This window comes from Ciconia boyciana, chromosome 2 (assembly GCF_034638445.1).
Source record: "Ciconia boyciana chromosome 2, ASM3463844v1, whole genome shotgun sequence".
Classification (NCBI taxonomy): Eukaryota; Metazoa; Chordata; class Aves; order Ciconiiformes; family Ciconiidae; genus Ciconia; species Ciconia boyciana.
Window position 1 is genome coordinate 111,711,617 of NC_132935.1, and position 22,435 is coordinate 111,734,051.

At 38.9% G+C, this 22,435-nt stretch overlaps 1 long non-coding RNA gene across 4 annotated transcripts in view; it reads right to left on the reverse strand.

The window, feature by feature from the left end:
- LOC140648105 (uncharacterized) overlaps positions 1-22,435 on the reverse strand; it is a 287,285-nt gene that overhangs the window by 199,857 nt on the left and 64,993 nt on the right. Inside the window, exon 1 of one of the 4 annotated variants that reach the window (XR_012041115.1) lies at positions 10,255-10,374. The exons of the other annotated variants lie outside the window; for them this stretch is intronic. This is a non-coding gene — a long non-coding RNA (uncharacterized lncRNA). Of the gene's footprint in view, positions 1-10,254; positions 10,375-22,435 lie in introns of those variants that run through there. 4 annotated transcript variants of the gene reach the window in all.

Sequence of the window (22,435 nt, forward strand, 5' to 3'; positions counted from 1 at the left end):
TTGAAGTTTTTCATCAACAAATGTAAAAATTATTTAGAAATTATTTAAAATACCCCTAAAACCTCTTCTTTATTGACTTCAGGCATTACACAAAATCTCAAAATTTAAAAGTGAGATTATCATACATTAAAGAAGTTGAAAGTGATTAAAATTGGGCGGGGTTGCACAATATTCAGAAAGTGTAGTCACAACAGCATCAAAATCTTCTGCACTACAGTGTAGAACTTTTACATTGTTTTCTGTTTCGTTTACATTTAAGAGTTAATTTTATATTTTATGGTACTGATAAAAAACAAAGAAACATGTTATTCAGTACTTCTTTCACAAAATTCAAGCATTAGTGTTTGGCTTGCTGCTCTCTCTTCCACTTTTATGGGCCAGCTATGTTCCAGGTTGTTACAAACAAATACATTATATTTGACTAAAAATCCTCATAATAAGTAAAAGAAATATATTGGAATAGGATATTGTTCTGTTTTCAAGCCAAGAAGCTAACTTTTATATATTCAGAATTGCGCCTATGATAACTGTATTAAACAATAGTATATTTTGTTCTGAGTTATGCTGTATTAAAAGAGTTTCTTAAAATATGTTTTGCTGCCTTTGATGATTGTTTTCTTGCAAAGATAATTCAAACCAGCAAGGGCCCACCCAGTCAGAGCAACAAAAGGTCTAGTCCTTGATGAGCAGTATTTGTAAGCACTCACTACTAATATTAATTAATTTGATAATTTATCCGCTTCTTCTATTCATCATTTGTCTCCATGTGGTTTATATATTCATTCTCTATTCAAAACTGTTCACACTGGATGAATTTCATTCCTCTGTGGAGGACTAGCATACGGCATATGCATCAATTCAGTCCTCTAAATAGGGTTCAAGCACTATATTGTCTCTCAGCTCATGAATAAATTTCACCATTTGGCTAGATGTAGATTCTTTCTGAACTGCTTGTTGCAAGTCACTCTCTGTGCTTCAGTGGTTGCTGTGCTGTCTTAGACTGTGGCCCCGAGACTTCAACTCCATAGGCTGGGATGTTTATTTTTGCACTTAGTGGTGCATGCACAGCACCTCTTAAATACCTATCATGATGCACTATATCAGTAATTTGAGCCCAGTTTACCAGATAAATGCAGACCACCAGTCTGTACCTGTCCGTGTTCTCCACGTGCCCCATGTACTGATCACAGCCACTGCATCTGGGACATTCAGGCACCCTGGACAAATGTCCCAAGTCTTTCCATTTCAACAAGATTTCTGGGTGAAAAAGGACATATATTGAGAGATGTCCAGACAGAGGGTAGGTTTAAATTTAGAGTTGTAGTGGCAGGGACCACCATCATCTTACATGTATGCACCAAGCACAAGATAGCACTCTTTTGTGACTGGATTTCTTATGCCCTAGTCCACAAACAGGCAAGCAAAAAATAAGCAGAAAACCCCAAATAAGATTAGCTATTTAAGACCTGAACTGAGGCGAATTATTGCAAGTCCAAACTTCACTCTTTTTGCAAATATTCTGCCAATAAACTTTTTCCTAGATTCTATGTACAAAGCAATCCCAAAGGGTGAAGTCAATTGCAAATTTTAAGTAATTGTAGAAATGCAGGAATATTTTTCCAGCTCTGGCACTGATCAAGCATCCTTTTCCATGAAGTTTTTTTTTTACAGTTCAGTGTCATAATTAAACCAGAGCTGAAGCAAACAGTTTACCCTCTCTAACAAACAAACTTATCAGAAAGTTACTTTGAGGGTGGAAGATAAGATAAAAAGGGAGCTTTCATTAAAAGCCCAGACAGAGCTTCTTCATTCATCCTCCAAAATCATTATGTAGATTGGCAAAGAATGAAAGGTAGCAGTGGGAGGAATGGAGACATCATTCTTGTATAACAAATATGCAACAGTGATAAGTGATAGAAAATGGTGCTGTATGTACTTAAAAGTTCAGCTAAGAAAATCCTTTGCTATGTAAAATTGACACAGGTTAGCCTCATTGCCTATTAATATTACTGGAAAGTTTTAAAAGATATGGCTCTGAGAACACTATGTCAGATTAGGAACTGAAATTTAAACAAATGCAACCTACAGGAAAGACAAGGGCATTTCTAACTACCTTTGCCCTTTGCCACTGCAAGCTTCTACAAAGCTAAAAAGACCCTATGAATCAACAAGGGAGCTCAGGAAAGTGGCTTTCACTTACATCTGAATTATGTATGGGCAATTCCATGACATACAAGCACTCAGAAAACAAATAGCAGAGTGCTGCGTGCTGCATGTCCCCGACACACATCTGGGCTATATCCCAACGACATACACCAGCTACACTGCTTTCTCTGAATAAAGTGTACTGTCTGAGCCAGGAGTTATGAGAAACTAGCAAGGGAATGATATATCATGTTCCGAAAACACAGCCAGTATGTTCATTCCTAACTTCTACCTGATCCTGCATTCTTTGGGCTTTCAAAAATTCTTCCCACAGCAAACAGGGCTTTTGTGTGCAAAAAGGGAGCACAGCAAGAAAACACAGTAAGCGCTGTTGTATAGCAATGATGTTCAAATAGTGGACCTTTGAGAAGTGTCATTTCACCTTTTTCGTTACAGCAATTATCTCAGTTTGTTCCACAGAAAGGCAAAGATTCAGTATCTTTTACGTGTAACTGATTATCCTTACTGTCAACTTCAAAGTTTGTTCATACTTTGGTTGCTAGTTCTGCAAGTCAGGAAGTGAGACTTCACTCAGCGAAGCAGAGCTCCTAGCACTGACCAGGATTTCACTCTAGCAGCCTATTTTCCCCCCTGTAGCACAAGACTTTTGTTGATTTATGCCACATAGCAGGAGGAAAGACTCACACATCCTTTAAAATCCCCATCTTCCCTCGACAACACAACAAAGAATGGTGCATGGCATTTCATGAAGCTAATTAAATTAATTGATGGAGAGGAACAGGCACAACTCCTCTGAAAGTAATGTTTACCCTCCCTGTTTACCCTGAGATTTAGGTTGGCTCCCACTGTCAGCTATCAGTTGATAGTCACAGCAATTGCAATGACAGCATGATTCATAATGCAAAAAAAATTTACATATTGAATGATAGATGAGCGAATTTCAGGCCAATTCCTACTGGATTGTTCTTTGTAATTCACTCAACGGATCAGAACATCTCCTGACTAGACCCACATGGCTTGTTTTTGAAATTTTAACTACCGAAGTGTGCGAGATATTGTCCCCATGGCTTATGACAAGAAGGGACTTCAGCCAGATGCCCAACTGTCATTTCAAACATCAAATACTGCATATTTTTATGTGGGCCCCCTGTCAGACTCCTCTCCCAGATGCATCAATGTCAAGTCTGTTCAACAGTCAGTTTCTCTAAGGGACATGAGACGTTATAGCTTTGCCATATAATCTCTGCAGTTTGTTTTGGAATAAGGTGGTAGTTTCCCTATGCTGCACAAGCTCCATGGTCTTCATATTTGCTGCCAAGAAAATGGGATCACAATCCCAGCCAAAGGAGACAGGTTCTGCCTAAGGCAGCAAGCTGCAGACAAAACTCTTTTAATACTTGTTTGCTTAAAACCCCATTGATTTGCTTATGACCTCTGGAAAACTCTTGTTAGGAATAGAAATGGAACTGGACGTCTCCGAAGATTCCACAGCAAAGCAGCGCTTCCCACTTTCTTGGGCTGCTTACAGGAGCATAACCCCTCCTACATAGTGTAACAGACAGGTAACTTCTTTTTCCTTTGATATTTTTCTTGCCCATGTGCTTCAATTTTTTTTCCTCTAGATAAATGTGTAAAAAGGAAATTTTAAAAAGTCTGTTTCACTGCCCTGCCAGTCCCATAGATTTAATAAAAAAATACTTCACCTCGCTGTGTTAGAGCATGCAAATTCTCTAAGCCATGTCAGTGGTGATATAACAAGATGATAGCACCACATCTTATTGAATGTTTCCATCATTATGCACTTGAGGAGACACCAGTCATCATAACTTCCACTTTCACTTTCCTTAGGTGGTCCTGAGTCACAGTCAACAGCAGTGAAGAAGCTTGGCTTTGGCAATTGAAGTATTTACAGGCTTCTATTTCCTTGCATCAAAAGCACTGTAGCCAGCATCCTGTTAGAATTGTTTAAGCCACTGAAAAGTCCTAATAGTTACTTAAATCTTACTATATAGTGTCCTTAATTCTGGCTCCTCCTTTTCCATTTCCCAGTTCAAGTGATTTTGATTTGTCTTGTTCTCAAAACAATTTGAAAAAGACAGGAAAAATTAGAAACATAACAGAAATCTTTAGACAGTTCCGTCCACTACACAGAAGCACTGATAATATATTCTTTCAGGAAGGGTTGCAATACAGGATATATTTCATGCTTTAAAAAGTAACAGCCAAAAAAGGGATGGGGGTTGGGGGGAATGGATCATGCACAGTAACTGTAAAATTATAGCCCTCTTGTTTTGGATCTGGTTGCTAATGTGCTCAAAAAGATCTGCGCTTCATCATATTTTATAGGGAGGATATACAGTATGCGCTCTATGGGGAGCCTATATGAGTCCTAACATTGCTCAAAAGGACAGTTAAATAAATGACTCCACCAGTCAAGTCACTGAAAAATTTGTATTTCTGCCAGCTTGCTTCCAGCCTCTTTGCATCGATGGATTGTGGTGACAGCAATTATGTCATCCGTAAAGTTAAGAAGCTGGGAATCCTTACATCAGCTCTCAGACTTGCTTTTTTGTCCCTCCTACAGTTATCACTTGTTATTCTCAGCATTACCATATTTTCTAAGAGACTATGATAACCAACACAAGCACTATGAAAATATGGTTGATTTTAAGCTGCTCTAAATGATCAGAGTCTTCATTCTCCAGCATGCCTCATACAGACTATCACAGATTGGAAGAAGATGTGTGGTTTTTTCCTTCTTCTGCGTGAGCACACATAACACCCCTTAAAACAATCTATCCCATTCAGTCCTTAACTGCTAATATTTTGTACCCACCTCAGCAAAATACAGGTTGCTCCTTGCAACTAGGGTGATTCAGCTAGAGATCTGGTTCTACGAATCTGTTGATTTTCAAGGCAGTAGAGGGGACGGCTAAGCGATAAGATTATTTTTCTGGGTTTATCAGAACATCCTGTATGAGGGATGTCAAGACACATCATTTTCTGAAGCATGGCTTTATTTTTTATGCTGCCTCTTTGCTGATGGTTCCATTTCAGTGCTGACCTCTGGGAAACTTTAGAAACTCTGTTGCTTGCATTTTCTTTATTGCTCCTAATGTCCACAAAGCATATTCAAGAAGGCTACTGCTCCACAGCACAGTATCTAGAGCTGCTGAGAAAGGAGGAGGAAATAATCTGAAGCAATGCCACGATGTCTTACCAGTGGCAAACTTTAGTTTTGTGATAAATACCAGAATGTTCCACCTTAAAAAATTATTGGCAAAAGTCTGTCTCTTATTGGCAGAGGAGTTGGCAGAAGTCTGTCTCTAATAGATGGGTGATACATTCATGGACAACAGTTTATGATTCTGGCACTGCTGTATTTTGTGCCTGTCTTAGAATGAGTCATGGTTTTCTCTATTTTTTTCCCCCAAAACATTCAAAATCCACTCAAATACTGAATTCAGCACAGCTCTGGTTTTGCATTACAAGTCCTTCACAAGGAGCAGGCCTCTGAATTAGCTTCTGAGAGAGTGCCAATGGCATATACCATAATTGGGTGACTATTGACAGAAACTGATTTAACCAGCTACAAGCTATAGCAAAATACTCAGAAGCACAGGAAGGTTGCTGCATCTCATTGGCAAGGTGCTCGTTGCTCACTTCTCCCACCCACAGAAAGGGTAAATCAGGTAAGCTGGCTGCATCAACCCGAACTGACTTACACTGTACATTATGTGAGGTGAGTAACAGGCCACGTTTGACAGCAGACTTTGCAGGATCAGGCCCGAACGGCTCCATGGCTGTCTACTGCTTAAAATTGTTACTCCTACTGGCAAGTGTCCGAGTAGGGGGAGGAACGCTCAAGCCGTAGCTCATGATGTTGAACACACACTAGTTAGTTTATTGCTTGGAAACCTTTAATAAAAGGTTTCCAAAGAAGACTGACTCCTGTGCAGCATGCAGACTTTCCTTGTACCACTTCCAAGAGGGCTCCGCACTCTCTTCACAACTAGCTTGAAATGACATTCTCTTATTCACCTTGTCAAGGAGACACGTACAGTGGAGCCACTATTCTCCCCATCCTCTAAATTGTCTGTGATTAACATGACTGCTATATATAAACACAAAAATGAAGAAATATTTCAGAAGCAAGTTCTGAGTCTATTTTTTCCTTTATCGAGATGTTATTTCTTACGGTCTTCTATCCTAAGTTTAGATAGCATTATCCTTCACTCAGGCTACAACACTTGCCAGACTTAACACGCATTTCACAATAAACTTAAAATAATGATGTTGACTAATCAAATCCCATGAAGCAAGAAAACCTGTATTAGGGGGACTAACAGTAAAGTCCAGAAGCTGTGTAATTCAGAGGCTGGACAAAATTATTAGCATTGTAAGACTGTCCAGCAAAAAGGAAAAATAGCTTGCATGGCACCAACACTTTTCATGGGGAAAAAACATTCAGACAAAAAAATAATGCTTACTGCAGGAATTTCAAACAAAAATGTTGCTGTTTATATAAAATACTGTTTTGGCAGTCAGATTTAAAGAAACCTAAGTGAAATTATACTTGAGTTGAAAAGTTAAATTAAAACAAAACTAGAAAAACAAAAATATTTTCATAAACACATTTTGAAAATTTTAAACCTCTCAGATGATTTTTTTTTTTTTCCCCCCAGAGTCAATTCTTCCAAACAGAGAAGGATCAGGACTTTAGAATTGAATATGCCTAATATTTGGGAAAAGTCAAGACTAGCTCCAACAGATTTTTGTGGTTTTAAGCTCATTTCTACATTTATTTAAAGGATTTCTTCCCAGTTATTCTTTGGGAAGCTTTTATGTCTTTCCCCATCTATTGAGTGTATTGGAATACTTTCCCTAGCATAGCTGTCAACACAGTTTAACACAACAAAAAAATGGAACAGAACAGCTACAGTCTGATTAAAAATATTAGCCAATCCAATCAGTCCAGTGCAAGAGTCACATATTTCTATTCTATAATGACTAATCTTATATTAGTTAGCTAATGGGATTTTTTTTTTTTTTTACTAACAATTGGCAGACTTTCAGTTAGTTTAAACACTTTGTTTTGCCTTACTCTAAATATTCCACGCCAGAAGACAACTGATTGTCTTCTCTTCCACGAGTCTGGAAGTTACTTCTGCACATTCCACTGGATTTCTTGCTAATGCACTTATATGGAGCTGTATGGGAAATGAGGAAGGTAACTTAAAAAATCAGTGCCTTGGACTCCAAGAGGCATGTACTTTGAGCATACCTGGACCATGAGTATAAGGAAAGGGATGTCTCTCTTTTTCTGTAAGAAAATGCTGAGCTGTTTTTGATATCTGATTTGGGGATGCAATTTACAGCTGAGAGCCCAGGTAGTCATTTTTTGGTGGACACAAAAATATTGTGATGGGGAATTCTTTGACAACCCTATCAGTTGTTCCATACTAGATCTCATGTGTTTTCTCCTGTTAGTTTTCTTGCTTTTAAAAAGGGCCAGGTCCTCTGAGATTTATGTATTTTTGGCACACCATCTAGCAAATATCACCTATTAAAAATCACTGTGTTCATCCCTCCATCCAAAGTCCCTGTACAGCAGAGGGTACTCCAGTGCGTTAGAGGCACTTTCCTTCCTGCCCACAGCAGGACTGACTTAAGGATGACCCAAGCCACATCATGAAGCATGTCAAAAGTGAGCCTGGCAGCACTAGGTTAAAGCTCCTTGATCAGCAGAGCTCTAAAAGGAGGTTTAGCCTCTTTCCCATCCCTTTCCCCTGCTGTGCATTCCAGCTGCGGTCCCTGCTGATTCACATGTAGTCAAAACTCTCATCTCTCTGGACACCCACTAGTAGCTCAAGCTTCTGCTGAAGTTTGTGCTCTCCGTAGAAGAGAGCACTCCTTCAATTTCCCGTCCTGACCTTTTTGCCCTCTCTGTAGGGGATACACTTTTGATCTAATTAAACTGTATATTTGACAAAGATCTTCTAAGTAGCTGCTATTAGCAGAGCTCAGGCACGCTCTGTATCCATGTGCTGTGTTTTAGGCCTAGAATTTTAAAGAGCAGTTGGCATTTCCCATCTCAGCATGCAAGAGCCAAATGAATCATTCAGCTGTGATCCATTTTGAAAAGTGGCCTGGATGCTTTGACGACATCCACATCAGGAACTCAGGTGTTACAAAATCTAGCTTTTGGATGTCCTGAGAGCTACTGGAGTCCCAAGGCCTGCCTCAGTGCCTGTATTACACCTATACAGTGCAGTGAGGATTGCCATCTGACGAGAGTTACAGGTGCACAACCTAAAGGTTAAACTTGCTTAAAGTCTGTGGACTTAAGGCAGAAATTAACTGGAGCATTTTTAAAACAGGCAGATATAAATTGAGGAATAAAATGGATTCAGGAGGGAGGACTGAAACAGCAAGATTTATAAAGAGGCTTGGATAAAATCAGTGGTTTGAAGATCCAACCAAATGTAATTATCTCCTAATGAATACATGCTCTAGGACTAAATGTGTGCTATGACACTGCAGCCTGAGTGAATACATTTTGTTTTCTTCTAAAAAAGCTCTGTTCCAAAACAAAACAAACCAAAAAAGCACACAACCACCACAAACATTCCCCAGAAGAGGATGTGAAAGGCGAAATGTGACCTGCACTCCTTGGAGGCAAAAGCCAGCACACACCGCTGTGTCACCTGGACTCCTGACACTCTCCGCATTTATATTTAATCAGCATCAGTCCTGATAAATTATTTACCCTGGAGGAATGTAATGGGACGCCAGTTTGTCTGTGCATATGCTCTTATATTTTGCTAGACTAAATAAGCAGGGTTGGGGGCTGGAGAAAGAGCCCTGATTTCTGTCAGTGGGACCCTTCCTACACTCTTTTGGCTCTACTTCTTACAGCGCTGGCATCCCCCTGTGACACAAGGCATGTTTGATACGCCCTTGACATGAGCGTCCTTAAAAGGGAAGTTCAGGGTAGCGATTATGCATCAAAGTATGTTAGACACAACAGGTCTCAGAAACAAAAAACTATCACGTAGTGAGGTTGATAGAGGAATGAAATCTAAGGGGTAAGAGATATTAATTAGCATCCACAGGAAAACAACAGCATCAGTATCACAGATAGAATGATCTTGCTTAACCTTACTTTTAAGGATCGGGCTTAAGGCTGTAAAAGTCAGTTTTGATAGTAGAAGTACACACGCTTGTGCAATGCATTATCCTTCAATTGCAGTTGCATTTATATAGTACTTGTTACATGGCACAGATTACTTCACATGCAAAAGAAGTTAGTGAATGCTGGAGTGCCTGTGAGGAGTCTCACTGTAACTTTTGATTGCTTGCTAAATTGTTTAGTCATGACTTTAATATTAAATTTAACCTAGAACTTAAGAGATTTCATTTCTAGAGCCTGGATCCAAGTAATGAGTTGCCTTGTAGTGCACCTGATTTAAATAGATTTGATGGGAGATAAGGCAGCATAGTAAAAAGAGTGATTTACATTTTTAAAAAATGACCCAGGTAAACGTAGACAAAATCAAGCACTCAGAAGGAACAGGAAAGAAACAGTCTCCATGGATAAAGCACACATAATTGGTAGACTCTGTACTTCCATTTTTTCCCTTAGGTTTTCCATATGCTTTATGGAATAAAGAGCTACAGCTCTTTATAAATAAAGAACTCCAGCTCTCCCCATAGAACCTTAGCATCAAAAAGGTGAAAAATGTGTTGTGAAAAGGTGGAAATAGACAAAAAAGCCACACAAACACAGAAATATTATTGGGTTCCTCATGAAGAATAATCTGGAATCAAAGCCGTTAGAGCCAGAAACCTGCCCATGCTTCAGTGGAGTTCAGAAAAGCAACAGCAGCAACAATTTTGAGAGAGGACTCTTAAAAAGAAAAAAATGCAGGCACACTGAAGGCAGAATTCCCTGCTCAAATGAACATCTCTCCCCTGTTAAGATAATATAAAGTCATCCCTGGGGTACGAGATTACTCTAACAAGCCATCTCCCCACCCTTTAAAATAGATTACAAACAAGTAAATTCTGCTTTTAGCACAAGCTTACTTCCATTCTCCTTGAATATGATGGGGGGGATGATGAGTTGGGGGGATGAGAAGGATATTCCATACCTTCTTCTAACTTTGGACCAGCACTCATCCTTTATCACAACGCCTAGAGGAAACCGTTGGTAACAGTGTCTTGTTGAAATAAAGACCGTATCTCCCTGAGGAGGCTGGGAAGGAGAGAAAAGAATTAGCACGGCTAGAAGAAGGGAATGAGAGTGATGAGATGGAAAACAGAGATGTTGATCTGGGTTCAGTACAGGATCAGAGATGGAAGGGAAATATGACTCTAAGTCACCCATCTGCTCTCCTAATTCTGGAACAGAATGAAACTGTACCCAGTCTGCCCAGACACAACTCCTACACGCCTGGGTAAGGAAAGTGTGGAGCATATAGATGACTCCATTGGATTTATTCCATTTCCACTAGGAGAAATTCTGGCTGCCTTGTTAGGGCAGGTCTTGGTTCCCTGAGCAGCATAAAGTGAGTATCTTCCCCGAGGGACTATGAAACTTTTTTTTTCCTTCTTTCCGTGCATTCTCACCTTGGACCCCAGAACTATGGCAGCACTGGCCAAAATGGTCATCTGAAATATTTGTAAGCTTTTCATGCTCGCTTAACTCATGCATAAAGATGGGGGCATGACCAGGTCTCCTGCTAGAGAGAGAGATAGAGAGATACTGTGTAGATCCCTGAGTACAGTCACCAACATAAAACAGTATAATCACGAACAAGTCAGATAAGCTAGAGGCATAGACTGTAATGACAGTCAAACTACATATTGCAGTTGGTAAATGTTACCTAGTAAAATGCCTTAGAATTCTTTGGATCCTATAAAGCCTGAATGTATTGCTTAGGACAATTGAGTCACCCATTTAATGGTATTTCTAAATGTATTTGAATATTTCTTTGTAGTACCACAACAGACAATCCAGATCTGAATATATACATGTCATATTTATCCCAAATTACTCAAGAGAATTCAGATGAATTGGATATATGTCACAAAACTGAAAAGTTTTGTTTCAAAAACTTGTTAGAGTTGCTAGGGGACAATGTTATAGTTACCTACTACATCATTATTTACAAAATCCAAACAGATAAAAACACAGAAATTAAAAACTAAGGACATCATAAATCTTAGATGGTTCATAGTCAGACAAAAAAAGCATTATTCTTCTCCAGAAAATATTTCAGTATGAGACCCAGAGCTGAACTCCACATCTTGGAGTTATCTGTAATATTTCAATTAATAATTGATTTAAAATACACTACTAAGAGGGATTTGTCAATCAAAAGGCTTTTATGATTTAGGGGTTTGTTCCTTTCTTTTTTTAATAAAACACTTAAAACAGTGGTTTCTTGGTTATGGTGTCACATATTCACTTTAACAGAATTGATTCTGAGGAATACAATGGCAGAGATCAAATGACAAAGCTTTACAATGTGACACAGTAAGACCAAAACCACTGTAGCTTAAAGCTGGAAAAACCTATGAAACTACCCTGCCATGTCACAAATAAAATATATAAATTCACTTTAGTAGTCTGAAACAAAGAAATAGTATGTATCAGAATTCCAGCATAAAGCTTGTAATAGAGTTCTCCTTTTTTTGTGTTATTAATATTTACTTCTTATATTTTGAAAAAAAAAAAAAAAGGGTAATTTTCATGTTCTCACAGGGAGGGTTTTTGCCTTCATTGACTACCTTTCTTCCTCATCAATCTCTAACATTTTTTTAATTTCCCTTATCTTTTTTCCCCTCTCATTTTGCCATTGACCAAAATATGGAGGCAGCAGAGAGACAAGAGACTGGAAAAACTGGAGTTTTAATTCTAGTTTTCTTTAAATAAAATTTAAACTTTTTTGTATGTAAGTTGTGTTAAAATCCTCCCATGACAAGGGAACTTGAGCACAGAGGAGGATCCTGCACACGCTCACATAATTCTCCTGTGGGCAGTATGGACGTGACTGCTGTACTCCACAGGGACCTTGAAACTTCAGCAGTGTGAATGCAATTAGCATGCACCACTTAGCTGAAGAACTTGCATGTGAGTGTAGACACTGCTGCTAAAGACAAGATAAATGCAGCCTCAAGGCAAAGGCAAGAAAATCCGGATGGATTTTCTCCCAATCAGCAGGCCTGCCAGAACTAAATGGCTAATGACTGAAAATGATATTCCATCATGTCAGCATTTCCTCTCTTCTTGCAAATGTGGAGGGTCTAGGGCGAGTCACCAGCTCATAGCATGTCTCAGACTAAAAGAATAGGTCCCTGCTGGCACTGAGTGGATGGGTCTGCATCTGCTCCAGCACGACCTTTATTTCAGAGGCAGAGCCCCCACCTCCTTCCCTCTGCAACAGAGCTTGAACCCTGCAGGTTTCCCTTAATCCCTGGGTGATCATGTTCATGTCAAAGATAAGAGCAGTGCCCCAAGGGACAATTCAACTTCCCAACATACTTGCACAACAGAGAGGCACTCTCTTTTTAACAGAATCACAGTAGGTGCATAGAATAGCACAAAAATACAAATAACTGATATGACAACACTATCTGACCCTACTCTGTCAATTTTCCACCCTTCTTCTTGCCCTCACTCATTCCCTACATTAACAAAATCACAGTAATATTCAAGCCACTAAATAAAAGGTTATATAGGTGTATACAGAGTATTTTGAATAGAATGTCTTTTGCTCTTGTTAGGAGCTATGCATTTCATAGGTTATGCTGCCTTCATGCTTCCATTTTGTTTGAAGTTTGATTTTTAGAGCATACAATGCTAAAGGTAAGCCTATTGTGATCTAGCAACATTAACTTTTTGTTGTCTTTGAAGTTACTTGTCCACATCCTGCCTCCTCATCACCTCCTGTTTTTCTTTTGGAACACATATCTCCATCAGCAGGGACCCTTCACGTGGTGTATATTGCAACATGCTCTTAGGCCTACAAATCAACGCTTACCATACCTTTACTTAGCTTCTGCAGCACTTCAAAGAAATGTCGCAGGCTAGTTTGTGGACCATTTTATGGTCCCTCAGAGCACTGACTGGTCATATGGTTTAAGCCCTCCTTATCTTCAGCCATGAGAAACAGGAAGAAATGAGAAGAAGAAGTGAGGAATAAATCGTTTATTACACTAAATGTAACCATTGAAATCCACTAAAATAGTTTCCTTGTATGAGTTTCCATGTAACAATTCCTACAGCTGTCACAGGGGCCTTGTGTGAACAAAAGGGGTGTTTTTTATGATCACAAATGGGAAGGAAGCAGATCCATAGCACAATATCTCTGTTGGAAACCCTTGATCTGAAGTCTGGGATGTTATAAGTTGGCACCAAAATAGAAACACTCAAGTGATAGAGGAATGGACAAACCGCAGGCCACCAGATAGGAAAAAATATGATACCCTAATGTGAGGCCCCACAGGCAGGAGAGAAGATCTGGACAATGTTACCAAAGAGAGGGAAAGAGGGAGAGAGAGGCAGAGAAAGTAACTGCAAATCTATAGGCACAATATTATGACCAAAAGCAGAGATAAGGGTGCTGCATTGTCATTTTATCTCTGTACCAAAGATATACTGGTTAGCTTAATTACTTCTATGATTCTGAAAACTTACTTATGTATCCATCTGTTTGCTTATATACGCACTGCAATGCTTTATCAGTCTGATCCAAACCCAATGGCAAAGACTGCTATTGATGGGAAGATGCTGCTGTACAGACAACGTATTGCTGTATCTAAATGCATGCTGCTCTCTCTATTTACTGATTAAACCTGTACTCGTTATTAGCTCATCTCTTAACCTCATTCTGTTAAATGCCATCTCATCATTTTTCTGGTAGCCAGATACCACCATTATGGGGACTTGGCTTTCCATTAAGCTATAGTAAAACCTAAAGTTGCTGATAGCACAGTATTATCAATTTCTCCTCTTCAGGGTGAAATGTTCATGGCCACCATACAACACAAGGCGTTAACTTCATACTTCATTTGATGTTCATTGCCATACTTCATTGGCAGCCCCCCAGAAAATAGTTTATCTAGGTACTTGTATGGCACTCATCACTGCAGTATCTGGTGTCTTCCAAAATTCAACCCTTATTAATATATGTGCTTATCCACAGTCTCTGCAGTGGAGTAATACCATCCAAAATAGCTCCTTCCCTCATTCTGAGCTGCAGCCCTCCAAACCTGGCTGCTAAGATATCATTGCTGAAACACTTGATGATGCCAGCCTAAGCAGAGGAAGGGCAAACTCCCTGTGATGCTCTACAGCACTTGTAAGCAAACCAGTGACTCAGTATATACAGCAATACCAGGACAGGAATGGTGGCAGTCAGGGGACCACTCAACTTCAGCACAAACAGAAATTGGATGTTTATTAAACTGACGTTGTATTGAGTAACCTGAGAATGAATTGCTGGGAAGCTGGCTTATAGAAGGGTTTGCCAGGAAGTCCGAATAATACTGAATGAAAGATAGGTCGTGAAATACCAGGTACTTTTGATGATGAACCCCACCTGTGCTGGCTCTCTGCTCAGCTAAAGACTGTTTATGGATCAATGTAGGACAGGACAATGCTGCCTAAGAGCATAGATGGTAAAAATATTGACCAAAGACAGTGAAAGTACAAGTCAACACTGGAACTAGCCTTTTCAACATCTGCTCAGTGTCAGCACAGCTGTCAACAGTGTGGGGTTTGAATACATTCCTTGAGAAGCCTATCTTCACTTAGGATGAGCTTCCAGTTACAGACAAAATCAGTGATGCTGTAACGTTCACAAAAGACAGCAGAGGGGGAAATCTTACTTCACCAGGTTGATAAAACTTGACAAGAAGTATCTTCCTTCAGCCATGGCTTCTACTCAACCAATTTTTGATTTTGTAGAAAAGGAAGTTCTGCAAAGACCATAGAGATGTCCCCAGAAAACATGAAATGGTTTATACAAAATGTCATTCAGGAAAAACTCTGAGAAAAAATATTTTGCTTTCATTGCAGTTTTTACTTCTCAGAAGACTTTGATAAAATTAGTTTATCTGGGATTTGGAACCTTATGGTTAAAACAATCCATAAGAGAGTCCATGGTCCTTCACACAACAGAGAAAAGCCTGGAAGAATTGCATCTGTTTTTTACAACAGCAAGTAGTGTTAACCAACATTGTGTTATATGGTGTATGCTACTCATTTTGTTTTATGTTACAGCAGAGGACAAGACAACCTGCAAGCTTCGGATACAAGTTTGAGTTGTAGGAAGACTGTCTGCCCTCTCCAGATGGGACACCGGGCCAAAGGTGGGACACCAGGCCAAAGGTAGCCGAATAGAATATACTTTTCTGTATTTGTGGTAGCACCCTGGTAGCCCATTCCAAAGAAGATCTTCTTTCCTTCACAGATCAGTTTGCCGCTTTATACTTAAGGAACTTCAAGACAGGTTTGAGGACAATGAGAGGCCAATCAGCTCTTCAATAACTTTCTGAACAACCACCAGTTTAAAGGAAAGCAAAGTACATAGTACACACCTTTGGAAGAACACACACTACTTCTGCAGCATGTTTCAGAAAAGATTCTTTATAGATACAGAGTACCATCAAGGCCTGTGACAACACTGATGGAGATACAGGAATGTGCATCCAGATGATGAGGCTATCCTTTGACAGGCTTACACCAGCTGAATTGAGTCAGCTAGAAGAAAACTCTCCGCAGGACTAAGAGCACCAAAGCTGTCATGTTAGCCACACTTCTGTGCAGGCATAAGAGGGTGCACTGTTGTGAGTGACGAAGCATAGCAAGCTGACTAGCAGCTTGCTAGTCTTGCTCTGTGCCAGCCACATATCCACCACAACACACACAATAAAATCCACCTATGGCAGGTTCATTACATACAGTCCTGTGGAAGGGGCAGGATGCACTGGTAGCCAACTAATCTACTGGGTGGTGCATGAGGTCCACCTGCACATCCACCTGGCTTGTCCCCCTTATTCCCTCATGGCACTAGCATTCTCAACTTCTCTGTTAATTAACTTCTGTTAGAAACTGAAACTTCACTCAGTGTGTTCAGTTCACATATAACCTCAAACATCTCTTTGGGGGAAAAAAAAAGAAGGGACTTTGATCTCTGAAAAGGTCATTATACTTTATAGCTTTAAACATGACATGCAACCTAGGAATGAATCTTTGAACAGGCTTTTTGTCCATGTAACCCACAGCTGTCATCTATTATTGTTAATAAAATTTTATTAGTAATGTTTCACAATCATATCCTTGTAAACAAATAAAAAGGAACAAATCCAGGGTGTTTGGCTTGGGTTGTTTGGGGTTTTTTTCATCAAAAAAATAAAGATTCTCCAAACAACTGCATTAATTTTTGAGATTCTATAGTGTAGCATGTCTTTTAAAATCATACAAGCTTTTCAGTAGCAGTCAGCACACATGTAATGAAGGAGACTAGAAAAACTTTGAGTTTCACTATGTGCTACTGACGCAGACTCACACAGGGAACAAAATCTGTAATGGATAAAGAACTTTAATTTCACAAACCTGGCCCCCATCTTCCAAGTCATTCCTTAGCAACCATGCAGTAAGCAGTAAAACAAACAGGTCTTCACTGATCACCCATTTACTTTTTTCTATTGATTATGCCACATTTTTCAACTAAGATACTGGTAGCATATTGGGGAAGACTAAAGTCACTAATCTCCTGACAAAAAGTGCTTACTTTGCACGGAGAGGTAGCTTCATAGCATATACCGATGTATCTTTACCCATGGGAAAAATTCTTCTTCCACAGTTCCAGACAACTCTCATTTAATTTGATTCTATTAAATTTCTGGAGAAAGCTTCTCCCAGGATCACCATGGTGCTGCATCAGTAGGTTACAGATGTTAGAGGGGTGAAAGAGGGGCATGGGAAGTAAAATTTCCAGCTGATGGCAGATAGAGTAAAAAGACAACTAACAAACTAGATACTAGAGCATCAGACTTGTTTGATGGAGAAACAGCTGTCTCAAAGAAAACTAATTTGGGCTTTCCTTAGCAAAATGGTGTTTGATTATATAAGGAGATAGGGTAAACATAGTGATAAAATCACCTGGTTTAGGCACTTTACGAAGAGATGACTGGAAACACAGAACACTTCATCTGTGACCTTCCCTAACTCACATGCAACCTAGGCATGCAACCAACCTCAGCATGTCAAAAGCTAGGGGCTCCGTGCATGGGCAGTCTCCAGACCAAGATAGCATGTCAGTGGGAGAGACCACATAACAAAAACAAAGAACCATGAGCAAGACACTTAAAATATATGTTATGTCTCCTAAAAATCTCAAAAAAACAAGGGGATGGGCTGGAGAGGATGTGGTTTTTTCTCGGCTATCTCTCTTATGATTAACCTCAGTAGTGATAGCTCTACAATAGAAACATGATTAATTTGCTTCAAGCTGCTAATGTTGTAGCATTGTTAGAACTTACTCAGTTTGCTGCTAAATCTCAGCTTTTGCACAGATTCCCATATTCAATGGCTATTCTGAGAGGCCCTGGTCTGCTTGGAATAACTCTGAATGTTATCATAGGATGGGATCCCAAAAAATGTTGAGATGTATTCCCAACTGTGGCACAGTCACTAATTGGTATCTGAAGCAAATAACCAACTTCTCTGACTTGATGTAACCAGGTAGATTTTAAATTGGTGATTGCTTTCAAACAAGGGAAGGATTTTGCTTTTCATCAGCAAGGGGTATGGTTTCCCATTTTCAAAATAGAGATCAAGAGAATCAAAATCTATTTTTAATTATTTGTCTGAAGAATGTGTTCCCTCCTTCTGCAAGAACAATGATCAGGAACAAGTTCAGTTGCTCAAGTTCACTTAACAGAGGTGCTTGCAACTTTTAAGTGCAGACCGTTCTCTTCTACTAGTACAGTGTACAAGTGTACAACGTGTGTTGCGTTAGTTACTTGTCCTTACTGCCGAGTCAAAAGAATGTAAAAATACCCACTTCCATTATAAGTTCTCTCATATGCAAATTCAACTGCTTGTTCAAATATTTGTGAGAACCATGACCTTGCCAAAAAGTGGAAAGAGGCAAACTCAAAGGCTGGCCAAAGAAAATTAATAGAAACTTTCAAACAAAAATGCACCATTTCCCCCCCTTCAATGTTCACACAGTTTCATCTGTTAACTAATGCTAGTAAAGCAACTGGAAGTTTAAAAGCCTCAGTTTAAGTAAGAGATGGGCACAAATCAAAGCTCTGGAAGGGAACAACCTAAAACTCTCTAATGGTTTGAATTCAAATCTATTTGGCAGCATGGACCCATCTTTGATTTAATAGCTAAGTAACAAATATTTGTCTGGGAGAACATGAACAAACTGCTTCCCGAACATAAAACAGAATCCCTTTGAGATTTTGGACCACACAGTCTTGTTCTTCCTTAATGGACTCCAGTAATTTGAGAAATTACATTTTATCTCATAAGTAAAATAGAAAGAAGGATGGTTCCAACACACTGAAGTATGCTAAGTTTTTGGGTTTGGTTTGGTTTTAGTTTTTTTCTTTTTCCACAGTATAAATTTTTATTGACATCGTATCCATAAATCTTATGCGAATGAAACCATTTGGTTGAGGAAGACAGAACACTTCCAAGATACTTTCAACTTACAAATTAATCTTAAGGGGCCTTGTCTTACTTGTCTTTTTATCACATCTGAGTTCTTTAAAAATTATTCCAGCTACAGGTTAATAGCCTTTACTCCTCATGAATTGTTCTTTCTGCCCTCTTTAAAAACTGGGCCTTGCTAGCAGTAATAGATACTAAATTCCTTTTAAGTTAACTATGCTTTGTCAAATAAACGTCACCTTATAACACCACTTTGTAGTTTCACATAGCTCACTATTAACAATAGGTAGGCAAATATTGGAGGAGTCTGAGTCTAAAGGGACTTGAATGCCTAAGGAGATATAGATTGATATCCCTTTAATCAAAATCGTGTGTCGTCTATATTTTCAGATAGGAGACTGGATATCAATATCCAACACATTCTTCATTAATACCTGTATATTGGACAAAAACTGTTCTCATTAAATCAGCTTAACACACTGATTTCAGTACAGTGGGTGAAGCAGGCTGCCTGTGTATGATGTTGAAAAATCCACTGATGATACAGTAAAGAAATGAGTAGAAATCACAAAAAAAAGATGCTAACATTTATCTATATATTTATTTAGATATATTTATCTAGCATTTACTAAGTTTTACATTTTGTCCTGTGGTGATGTTCAATTTTGTTTTCTACACAGCATTTGTATTTTCTGTTTTATATCTTAGTTAGCATTCGATTGTTGGGTTTTTCCCCTCCTGTATTCCTGTGTTTAATATTTCAGTTTTTCCACTTCCTGCTTAGTTACAGAGTTCAGCTGATTTACAGTTCTGTTTTTATTGTTTGTTTGTATAATTTGGTTGAGGTGTAGATAGCTGTCTGTTTTTATTGGTTCATTAAATTGGTTGTTCCCATGGCAACTTTTTAGTGCATTTTTTCTTGAGGTTTGAAGGATGCTTTGAGGCTTTTCTGTGGTGGTCTGGTAATCTTCATCACACTGCAACATGTCTTTACATCTTCCTCCACATTTTGACTTTCTTAGTTTCTTAACTCTTTGCTGCTTACGTGGATCTGGTGGCCTCCCGTATTGCTATTTCTATACTGGCATTTAAATAAAAGTGATGGAACATAGGATATAAAATCCATACAGCAAAAATAGATACATGATTTAAACATAGTCTATCCATAGGTGTAAGGAAATCTATTCCTTTTCAATCTAGACTTATACTGTCAGGAGGATCTCCTGTCTTATACATGGAAGTATGTATAAAGTTCCCAGTATGTGTTGGGCCTAATTCTCCTTTGAACATCCCAGCCCTTTTACAACACACAAGCAGCAGAAAGACAACTTAAAATATAACCTGCCTGCCCAAAAAGAATTTCTTAAGATCTTCCCAAAACATTCATAAAAGTAATAGTGGTAGCTCTAGATTAGTTGTATAAAGCTCCCCACACAGGACAAGGCACCAAATTTCCTGACCACTGCTGCATCTCCATTTCATTCACAGCAATGGCCAATGAGGTCCTGAGGCTGCTCTGCTTTCTTGTGAGAACTGGGTACATCAGAGGACAGCCTCAGACTTCAGAGGGGTCCAAAACTGGCTCAGAGTTACTCTTGTCCCTTCTGTTTCCTGTCCAAGCACAGCTGAGTTAAAGCAGGGCATCAGATTCACTGTGTAACGAAGTGACCTGAGACCATATTAAACGCACTGCCACAGAGCTCCTGTCTGAGACATGAGAACAGTAGAACTGTCCATATTTTGAAGCTGTGTTTTGGAAACCAATTTGCTAGTTTTGTTAAACACGCAGATTGCCTAACAGTGCAAAAGCTGCGTATACACCTTATAGAAAGTATATCAGGTAGGAAAAAAGGCACACTACTGATGGATCCTGATTACACGCAGCACATCCATATCATGGTATGGCTCAGTGCCAGAGAGGGGCAATTGTTCAACAAGTTATGCTAAACACAAAAATGAAGCTGTGCTGAGCCAAATATGAAAATTTAACTTTATTTTTCTGACTACTGGAATCATATGCATGTTTGCATTTATTTAGAAAACCCAGATTATTTTCCTGTTTTATTTCTTACGAAATCCAACTCGTTACCTGCTGGGCTCAAGTTTTCAAGTAACTTGTCCCCAGTGTCCCCACAGTTTTTTTTCTTTTATAATGTTTACCCTTTAAACAGCCTTGTAGACTAAGCAATTCTTGGTATGGAATGACTATTAAAAAAAAATAAATCTATAAAATACTCTTATGATAGGCTAGCTTTCTTCACTAAATTCTGTAAGATTTTTCTGTAAGTGTTCAAATAACCTCCAAAAATAGTACTGACTGAAAGTTTGACATTTTATTTTGTAAGGGCAACTCTGTTAAGATAATTCTTCACATCCATTTCTACTGAAGAAAATGCACAAAAGGAAAAGATCTAAATGCACAATGACGCAGATTTTTGTTTTAAGAACGTGCAAAGGCTTAGAGGGCTAAGGATACGTATGACCAGATGGCAGAAGTTCAGAGCTTTTTACACTCATTATGATGAGAGATCATTTGAATTCCTGGGGAAGTATGCAAACCAGTTGCTAAAAGGGCAATTATGGAAACAATTAATAATGGGAACAATGATGTGCATCACCATTTTTCCAAAGCGTCAGGAAGGAAACAGCTTCGAGATCTGATTCAGGCCATCTGCAGACTCAGGCAGACCTCAATCAACACTGTAAATAGTTGGAAGGTAATATTTACAACCCAAGGAACTACAGGTGGATTTAAGAGATTTAAATTAGCAAAGTTGTTGAGCATTCTGTATCAGCTTTGGAATAAAAAGGAAGGCATGCAGAAACAACTCTGCCAGGGAGTAAGCCTACCTAATCCTGGGGTTTTGCGCATGTGGCTTGGTAGATTGAGCAGAGATTGCTTTAGATTAGTCCTATTCTTTTTGCCTAATCTTTTCTTCGGTAGAGATGGATTATGGTAGCACAGTTGCCTTTGTAAAACCTCATCTTGAAGCCTGTGCTAATTTTGGAAGCTATTTATTTGGATCGTTTTGGAAGAACACTATTGAATTTAATGGAGAATGATACCCTCACCTAAACATTTTGTAGTTTGTTTTTCTCAGTCATCCCATAGTAAGAGCAATTCTGTGTTATAGTCTACAGAGCAAAGCATTATAATTATGGCCAGTAAATTATATAGGCTTTTGGATGAGATAATCCTATTAGGTTTCCACAGTAAAGCACTGATTTCATTCTTACTACCATTCTGTAGGATGTTTCCACAGGGAAAATTTGAGCTAAAGCAGAATCTCTACTATCTTCCTCTTGGCCTCCAGCTACTACAGAGCATAACAATTATAAACTGATAAATCACTTGAATGGTTATGACATATTCCATTGACTAGGAGGGCAGTGGTACATACACACATGCTACTGCCAACATTAAATAACGTCAACTGAATTAAGGAAATGATGATTTAGCCTCAGCTAAGCTTTTAAGGGCAAATTTTTTTTCTCTCAAATAGGGATGATGGTTGTACTTCCTATATTCGGATCTTGTTACACTTTAAAAGTCCAGTTTATGAGTTTGCT